Consider the following 9,407-nt stretch of genomic DNA (forward strand, 5'->3'; position numbering starts at 1 on the left):
TGCTTTGTTGCTTTACATTTAAATGGATTTCTATGTGCTCCACAATTTCTGCATTACATACATAGTGATATGCAGCCTTTAGACTCACCTAAACTTGCTATGCTTATTTATTTAAATAAAAGACTGGTTTAAATCATATGTGATTCTATGATAACTGTCTTTTGTATTTCCATTTGAGGCTCACAGTTACATAGACCTTTAATGTTCGTGGTTAGACTATGTGATGCATGATACGTGTCTCTTTGGGTAAAGTACCATTTGTTGTCAAATGTTTACCAGAGTCCAACCAATAAAAGACACATCACTATTGCCTAATAAAATAAATGCTGTTTCATTTAAGCCTTTGCTTTGGACTAAAACGCTTCTATGAATCACACTATTAAATAGTCATTTCAGCATAGAATGTTCAAAGAAGCCTGTTTCTGTCGGTAATAAATAATATCATCGTTCTATATTTTGCTTAGAACTTTTACTTTGTACAAAGACATTTGAAAGACTTAAGGTTGTTTCACCAAAAATAAAGTAAGAATGACAAACTCTTTCCATATTTGGTGAATTCTGTATACCGAAGAAGAGGCACACTCCTCTATGGCTCGGTTGATCAAGTAAAGCAAACATAGTATAATATATGTGGAAGATATCTCCCCAAACTCATCTCTTATTTTACATGCATGTGAAGCAGGACCAGAGCATAGCACAGTATAAAAATAACAAGAGCTATCATCTATGAAACAATTACTATGTATAATAAACTCTGCTGAGCACTTTAGATTTTTTATTGTACATCCTAACAATCAATTTACATATTAGAAAAATGAGGCTTGGATTAATTTGGTAAAAATGACTTAAAAAATATGGAAAAACAAACCCTAAAACCTAATCATTATTCTCCTTTACTTTAAAAATATTAAAGATAGGATGTAGAAAACTTGATTTCTTGAGAATGACAGAGAATTATTAATTGGGACTGTCACTAACTTTGGTAAATCCACCACAATTTTGTACAGAGGCTAACAGGGCACTTGATTGTTGTGTTTAAATGTTCCAGGCTGAACATACAGGGGAAAAAACTGATCTGTGCTAACAAGGTCAAAAATCAAACAATAGATTTTAAAACAATTCTCTTGCAATGAAATTCTATTGGTAGTGCTTGACACTGGAATATCTGCTATACACCTATTTTGCAGTGATAAATAAGAAACTATGGCATAAAGATGAATTACTAATTCCAAAGTGCAGTTGTGTTTCTGTTGAGTATCAGAGGTTGTTAGGAGTTAACTCATTTTCATAGATTGGAAGATAAATGAACTTCACACGCTAGAGGTTGGAAGGAAATGTATTACCCTACCAGATATAGATACAGTAAGGCAGACTATACGAAAGCTGTTAGAGGGGGGGAAAGTCTTTATAACATTATAACACTTTACTCTGTTCTTAGAAAAAAACCATGGCATTAATGGGAAAAAAACGTAAAAGGACACTTCAAATACCCCAAAGTGGTCACAATAAAGTCTAACAGCATTTTCAATTCAGTGAGGGAGTTAGAATTTTCAAGATCCTGCATAAAATGATTTTGTTAGATTGAGAATACTCTTTTGATGTGATGATCTCTTTTATACCAATGCGAAATTATAGGAGAGTATATAAACTATTTTAAAAGGTATACTTTAAGAATTCTTTGAAAAAATAAAAACCTAAGTGCCTAATACTAAATGCCTTTCTTTAACAAGAATAAACTTGAGACTTAGGTTTGAAACATTTGAAATCTCCAAAAAGGATAGCAATTTTTCCAAAATGAAGTTATTAAACAAACTTTACCTTCACTCCCACCTCCAGACACACACATATTTGACAACAAAAACAAAATCTTTAAGTGTCAATAACAGTCACCCTGAGGGGAATCTAACTTTACATGATCTTTAGCCACAAAACCCCTGAATTTCTAGCATTTAAAGGAGAGAATTGATGACTCTCTTTCAGTAGACTACTATAAAGACAACAAAATTTATTATTATTTTTAACGTTTTTATTTATTTTTGAAAGACAGAGAGAGACAGAGCACAAGTGAGGAAGGAAGAGAGAGAAGGAGACACAGAACCCGAAGGAGGCTCCAGGCTCTGAGCTGTCAGCCCAAAACCCAACATGGGGCTCGAACTTACAAACTGTGAGATCATGACCTGAGCCAAAGTCGGACGCTTAACCGACTGAGCCAGCCAGGCACCCCAAAAGACAACAAAATTTAAATTTGGATCATGATGACTGATTTTAATTACCAAGACAGTCCAGAGATTTCCCATATAGCCTGTACCAAGGCATCCCTATTATTATCTTACGTTATTGTGGTAGATTTGTTAATTAAAAAAACAATATTGATACATTATTATTAAGATACATACAGGCATACCTCGTTCTATTGCACTTCACCTTACTGTGCTTTGAAGATCAAACTGGTGCCATTTTTCCAGTAGCATTTGCTCACTCTGTGACTTTGTGTCACATTTTGGTAATTCTTGCAGTATTTCAAACTTTTTCATTATTATATTTGTTATGGAGATCTGTGACCAGTGATCTTTGATGTTACTCTTGTAATTGTTTTAGGGCACCACAAACCACATCCATATAAGATGGAGAATTTAATAAATATGTGTGTGTGTGTTCTGAATGCTCCACTGGCCATTCCTCCATCTTTTCCATCTCCTTTGGCCTCCTTATTCCTTGAGTCACAATATTGAAATTAGGTCAGATGATAGCCCTACAATAGCCTCTAAATGTTCAAGTGAAAGGAAGGATCACAAGTCTCTCATGTTAAATAAAAAGCTGAAAATGATTAAGCGTAGTGAGAAACGCATGTTGAAAGTCAAGATAGGCCAAAAGCGAGGACTCTGGTGCCAAACAATTAGCCAACTTGTGAATGCAAAGGCAAAGTTCTTGAAGGAAATTAATATTAAAATTATTTCACTGAACACACAAATGGTAAGAAAGTGAAACAGCCTTCTTGCAGATATGAAGAAAGGTTGAGTGTTCTAGATAGAAGATCAAATCAGCCACAACATTCCCTCATGCTAAAGCTTAATCCAGGGCAAGGCCCTCTTTTTAATTCTCTGAAGGGTGAGAAAGGTGAGGAAGCTGCAGAATTTGAAGCTAAAACAGAAAAATATGAAGAAAAGTTTGAAGCTAGCAGAGGTTGGTTCATGAGGTTTAAAGAAAGGAGTCACCTCCATAACATTAGTGCAAGGTGAAGCAGCAAGTGCTCATGTAGAGCTACAGAAAGTTCTCCAGAAGATGTAGCTAAGATAATTCATGAAGGTGGCTACACTAAATAATAGATTCTCAATGAAGAAAAAACAGAATATGCCATATTAATCATCATCTCAAATGTTCAAAGGACAGGCTGACTGTCTTCTTAAGGGCTAATGCAGCTTGTGACTTTAGGTTGAAGCCAGTGCTCATTTACCATTCAAAAGATCCTGGGGCCCTTAAGAATCATGCTAAAAAAATAAAATAAAAATAAAAAATAAAGAATCATGCTAAATCTCCTCTGCCTGTGCTCTATCAATGAAACAACAAAGTCTGGATAATAGCACATCTGTTTAAAACATGGTATACTAAATAATTTAAGCCCACTATTGTGACTTACTGCTCAGAAGACTTCCTTTCAAAATATTATGGCTCACTGACAATGCACCTGGTCACCCAAGAGCTCTGATGGAGCTGTACAATGAGATTCATGTTGTTTTAATGACCACTAACACAATATCTATTCCACAGCCTATGGATCAAGGAGTAATTTCAACTTTCAAGTCTTATTATTTAAGAAATGCATTTCATAAGGGACACTTGGGTGGCTCAGTCAGTTGAGCGTCCAGCTTTGGCTCAGCTCATGATTCATGGGTTCAAACCCCACGTCAGGCTCTGTGTTGACAGCTCAGAGCCTGGAGCCTGCTTCAGGTTCTATGTCTCCCTCTCTTTCTCCCCCTCCCCCACTCTCTCTCTCTCAAAAATAAACATTAAAAAAAAAAGAAATACATTTCATAAGGCTATAGCTGCCATAGCTCTGATGGATCTGAACAAAGCCAATTAAAAACCTTTTGGAAAGTATTCACCAATCTAGATGGCATTAAGAACATCTGTGATTCATGGGAAGAGATCAAAATATCAACATCAAAAGGAGTTTGGAAGAAGTTGACTCCAATCCTCAGGGAGTACTTTGAAGTGTTTAAGACTTCAGTGAAGGAAGTAAATACAGATATGGTAGAAACAGCAAGAGAACTAGAAGTGGAGCCTGAAGATGTAACTGGATTTGTGACTGGATTGTTGCAATGTCATGATAAAACCATAACAGGTGAAAAGTTGCATTTTATGGGTGAGCAAAGAAAGTGGTTTCCTGAAATGGAATCTACTCCTGGTAAAGATTGTTGAAATGACAATAAAAAATTTAGAATATTACATAAACTTAGTTAACAAAGCAGCAGGGTTTGAGAGGATTGACTCCAATTTCGAAAGAAGTGCTATTGTGGGTAAAATGCTATCAAACAGCATTTGTTGTGCATGAGCTGTAAGGCAATATCTCGTTCCAGTTTGGATTTACCTTTCCCTGATGATTAGTGATGAAAAAGGTCTTCTCATGTGTCTGTTGGCCATCTGTATGTTTTCATGGAAAAAAAAAATGTCTACTCAAGTCTTCTGCTCATTTTTAAACAGGCTGGTTGTTGTTTTTTTTTTTTGATATTAATTTGTGTGTGTTCTTTATATATTTTGGGTATTAACCTCTTATTGGATGTTTGACTTGCAAATATCTTCTCCCACTCAGTAGGTTGCCATTTCATTGTGTTGATGGTTTCCTTCACTGTTACAAAGTTTTTAGTTCAATGTAATCCCCCCCCCTTTTTTTTTTAAAGCTTTTGTTGTCCTTGGACCAGGAGATGGTCCAAAAAAAGTATTGGTAAGATTTATGTTTACAAGCTTCTTGCCTATGTTTTCTTTTAGGAGTTCTATGGTTTCAGGGCTTATATTCCAGCTTTTAATCTATTATTAATTTATCTTGTATACAGTGTAAGATAGTGGTCCAGTTTTCCCAACACCATTGATGGAAGAGACTATCTCTTCCCCAGTGAATATTTTTGTCCCCTTTGTTATAAATTAATTGACCATGTATGTGTGGGTTTATCTCTAGGCTGTATATTAAATTCCATTGATCTATACATCTGTTTCCATGTCAATACCATACTGTTTTGAATATTGTAGCTTTGTACTGTAGTATCAGGTAGTGTGATACTTCTGCCTTTGTTCTCCTTTTCAAGATTGCTTTGGCTATTCAGGATCATTTGTGGTTCCATAAAAATTTTAGAATTATTTGTTCTAGTTCTGTGAAAAATGCCATTGATATTTCAGTGGGGACTGCATTGAATCTGTGGACTGTTTTGGGTAGTATGAACATTTTAACAATATTAATTCTTCCATACCATGAGCATGGCATATCACTCCATTTATCCATGTCATCTTCAATTTCTTTCATCAATGTCTTATAGGGTTCAGAGTATAGGTCTTTCACCTCCTTGGTTAAATTTATGCCTAGGTATCTTTTTTTTTTGGATGCAGTTATAATGAGATTTTCTTAATTCCTCTGATAGTTATTAATGTACAAAATGCAACAGGTTTCTGTATATTAATTTTGTATCCTGTAACTTTACTGAATTTATTAGTTTTAAAAGTTTTTTTTGCTCAAAAAAACTTTTAGCATTTTTTTAATATACGAAATTTATTGTCAAATTGGTTTCCATACAACACCCAGTGCTCATCCCAAAAGATGCCCTCTTCAATGCCCATCACCTACCCTTCCCTCCCTCCCACCCCCCCATCAACCCTCAGTTTGTTCTCAGTTTTTAAGAGTCTCTTATGCTTTGGCTCTCTCCCACTCTAACCTCATTTTTTTTCCTTCCCCTCCCCCATGGGTTTCTGTTAAGTTTCTCAGGAGCCACATAAGAGTGAACACATATGGTATCTGTCTTTCTCTGTATGGCTTATTTCACTTAGCATCACACTCTCCAGTTCCATCCACGTTGCTACAAAGGGCCATATTTCATTCTTTCTCATTGCCACATAGTACTCCATTGTGTATATAAACCACAATTTCTTTATCCATTCATCAGTTGATGGACATTTAGGCTTTTTCCACAATTTGGCTATTGTTGAGAGTGCTAGCATTTTCTATATATAGTAACATGACATCTGCAGGTTGTGACAGTTTTACTTCTTCCTTACCAATTTGGATGCCTTTTCTTTCTTTTTCTTGTCTGATTGCTGTGGCTAGGACTTCCAGTATTATGTTGAATAAAAGTGGTGAGAGTGGCCTTCCTTATCTTGTTCTTGATCTTAGAGGGAAAACTTTTAGTTTTTCACACTAAGTATGATGTTAGCTGTGAGTCTGTCATATGTGGCCTTTATTATATTGAGGCATGTTCCTTCTATATCCACTTTGTTAAACATTTTTATCATAAATTGACATTGAATTTTGTTAATTTCTGCATTTACTGGGATGATAGGATTTTATCTTTTGTTTTATTAATCTAGTATATTCCATTGATTTGTTTGTAGATGTTGGATTATCCTTGCATCTCTAGAATAAATTCCACTTGATCATGAATTATGATCCTTTTAATGTATTATTGAATTTGGTTTACTAATACTTTGTTGAGAATTTTTGCATCTGTTTTGATCAGAAATGTTGGCCTGTATTACTATTATTACTATTATTATTATTATTCTTTTTAACAGTGTCTTCAGTTTTGGTATCAAGGTAATGCTGGCATCATAAAATGAGTTTGAAAGTATTCCTCCCTCTTCAATTTTTTTGGAATAACTTGAGAAGGATTGATACTAACTCTTTTTTAAATGTTTGGTAGAATTCAACTGTGAAGCTGCCTGGTCCTTGTTTTTTAAAGATTTTTTAAATTACTGATTCAATTTCATGACTTGTAATTGGTCTATTCAGATTTTTCTATTTCTTCATGATTCAGTTTTACAAGGTTCTATATTTCTGTGAATCTATCAATTTCTTCTAGGTTCTCCAATTTGTTGGTATAATTGTTCTAGTAGTCTCTAAGAAAAGTTTTTTTCTTTTCTTATTGCACTAACTAGGACTTCCAGTAAGATGGTTGAATACATATGCGTACTTTTAATATTCTGTATTCTTTTCTGAGTTCTGTCACTCTTCACATCTCTTCTCCAATCACTTTATTTCTCAGGGTTTTTTGTTTTGTTTTATGTTGTTTTACCTTTTATCTCTAAAATTTTTTTTCCTGTTTTGAAATATTGGGTTATATTTTTCATATGCTTTTTTCTACTTCATATTCTATGATAATAATTTAAAAAGGATTCAATAATAATCCTTTTGTCATATGTTTTTAAGCTAAGTGAATTATTCTTCACCTTTAAGAAAGAGGGGCAGGTATAATAGCTTTTCTAGCCTCATAGTTCTAAAGCTTCCTTTTCTCCTGTTTTCATAAAATGACACTTATACATCATTGTCATTTCTGAGCTCTGTCTCTTCCCTCTACTTTTATTTTGACCTGCATTTTTCTTTTCCTCTATTGTCCCTGTCCTGTTCAATTTGGATTTTACTCCCAGAAATTTCTTACTGTTGGGTTTTGTCCAAGAATGGACCTCAACTTTATTAAGTTTGATGAGTTCATAAGCTCTATACCCCTCCAGCATTCTCAGACTTTCCTGCTCCTCCCTTTGTTACTCACCCTGAAATTACAGTCAACCAGTTTTGCTTCTGATCTCATACTAGTCTCCCTTGCTTTTCAGTAAATAGCTGTTGGTAGTTTGGGGGTCCTCCCACTCTCAGGGCCTTCAGATGCTCTGTGGTCTTCCCACTGTTTCCTCCTACACAGATGCTGATACTAAGTAGATGGTTTGTTCCCACCTGCTCACATTTTGAGCTTTATAAGGATTCTTTTTCACTTAGTTATGTTATTGCCATGACCTGAATTTGTTGTTGTTTTGCTCTCCAAGACATTCTATCTGTTTTTATGAGTAAATTCAGACTACAATGCCTCCATAGTCATCTTCCTAGAGTTTCACTATTCATGTATTACTTGGGGAGAGGGGATAGGTTTTTTTCGTTTGTTTTGTTGTTGTTGTTGTTTTAAATTTTTTCTGTATTTTCAAAATCAATCAAAATACAAGTTGAAATTATTATAATAGGTTGATTCTGATTTTTAGATAGCTTTCAAGTAATTTAAAAATTAATTTGTTTTGCTTTCTTAGCCTGAAATTAACATACTCCAGAGTGTTACTCTATTCCCATACCTTCCCACTTCCAACTTGCTGAAGAATACTCTCAGACTTAGTGAAATACCAGAACTAGGCTTAAAATAATGGAATTTGTGATGACTGCCCAATGTTTTCAGGCCAAACATTTGGAGGAGCTCATAGCTGTATTTATTACCATTTTGTTATTGTTGTTACAAAATTCTATCTGTAGCCCCCCTCTCACTCTATGGTATACAATCCAATTTAACAAACTGCCAATTATCTGATTGTGGTCCACATGTTCTGTTTAGCCTGCTCACTATTTAAAAAATGAACAAACAAAAGAGTTGCCAACACTTAAAAACCAGATTTCACATAAAAATCCAGTTTCCTGGCTGCTCTTTAAAAATTGAGATCTGGTGTAATTAAGCCCATATTCCTACTTAGAACTTGTGCCCTGACTAAACAGAGAATATTGTCTCCAGTTTGTGACACTTTTCTCCCAGATAGTTTCTCTCATTTGCTACCATCCAGTTCTCATAGACATTATAGATTTGCAACGCATGAACTAGCGTCTCTTTGATTTCAAACTCTTATTTTGGCTTAAGCCACCAGATATGTGCTGTTGATTTCTAAATCTGTTTCTACTTAGACATCCTGTATACTCCCCAGAACCCACATATTCAATATCAAACTATTTTTTTTCAAAATGTAATTTCCTTCCACTATTCTTTAAATGACCCAGTTAACATAATTATATTCCTACAGTTGTCCAAATTAAAAAACCCTTAGGGTTATTCTTTCATCCTTTTTCCTCATCCTACCCACAGCTTCTCAATCATATGCCAAATTATGACATATCTTTGCTTTTATAGCTCCCAATATTTTAAATACCTTTCCCTTCTTTATATCTGGGAAAACCACTTACTTTCCAAGACGAAGCAAAATTATCCAATTTCTAAAACTGCATCCCCTGTGTCCAGGAGCATCTAGTTGCTCTTTTCCATGTATAGCCATCTCAAGTACATTATATGTTGTATGGTATTTATTTACTCTCCCAGTAGTCTATGGAGTCCTTACCAGGGCAGCGATTATGATTTAGTTATCTCTGTATCAACAGTACTAAGACAAAAACATGGAACTCAATAAAT

Source organism: Panthera tigris, chromosome B1 (genome assembly GCF_018350195.1).
Source record: "Panthera tigris isolate Pti1 chromosome B1, P.tigris_Pti1_mat1.1, whole genome shotgun sequence".
Classification (NCBI taxonomy): Eukaryota; Metazoa; Chordata; class Mammalia; order Carnivora; family Felidae; genus Panthera; species Panthera tigris.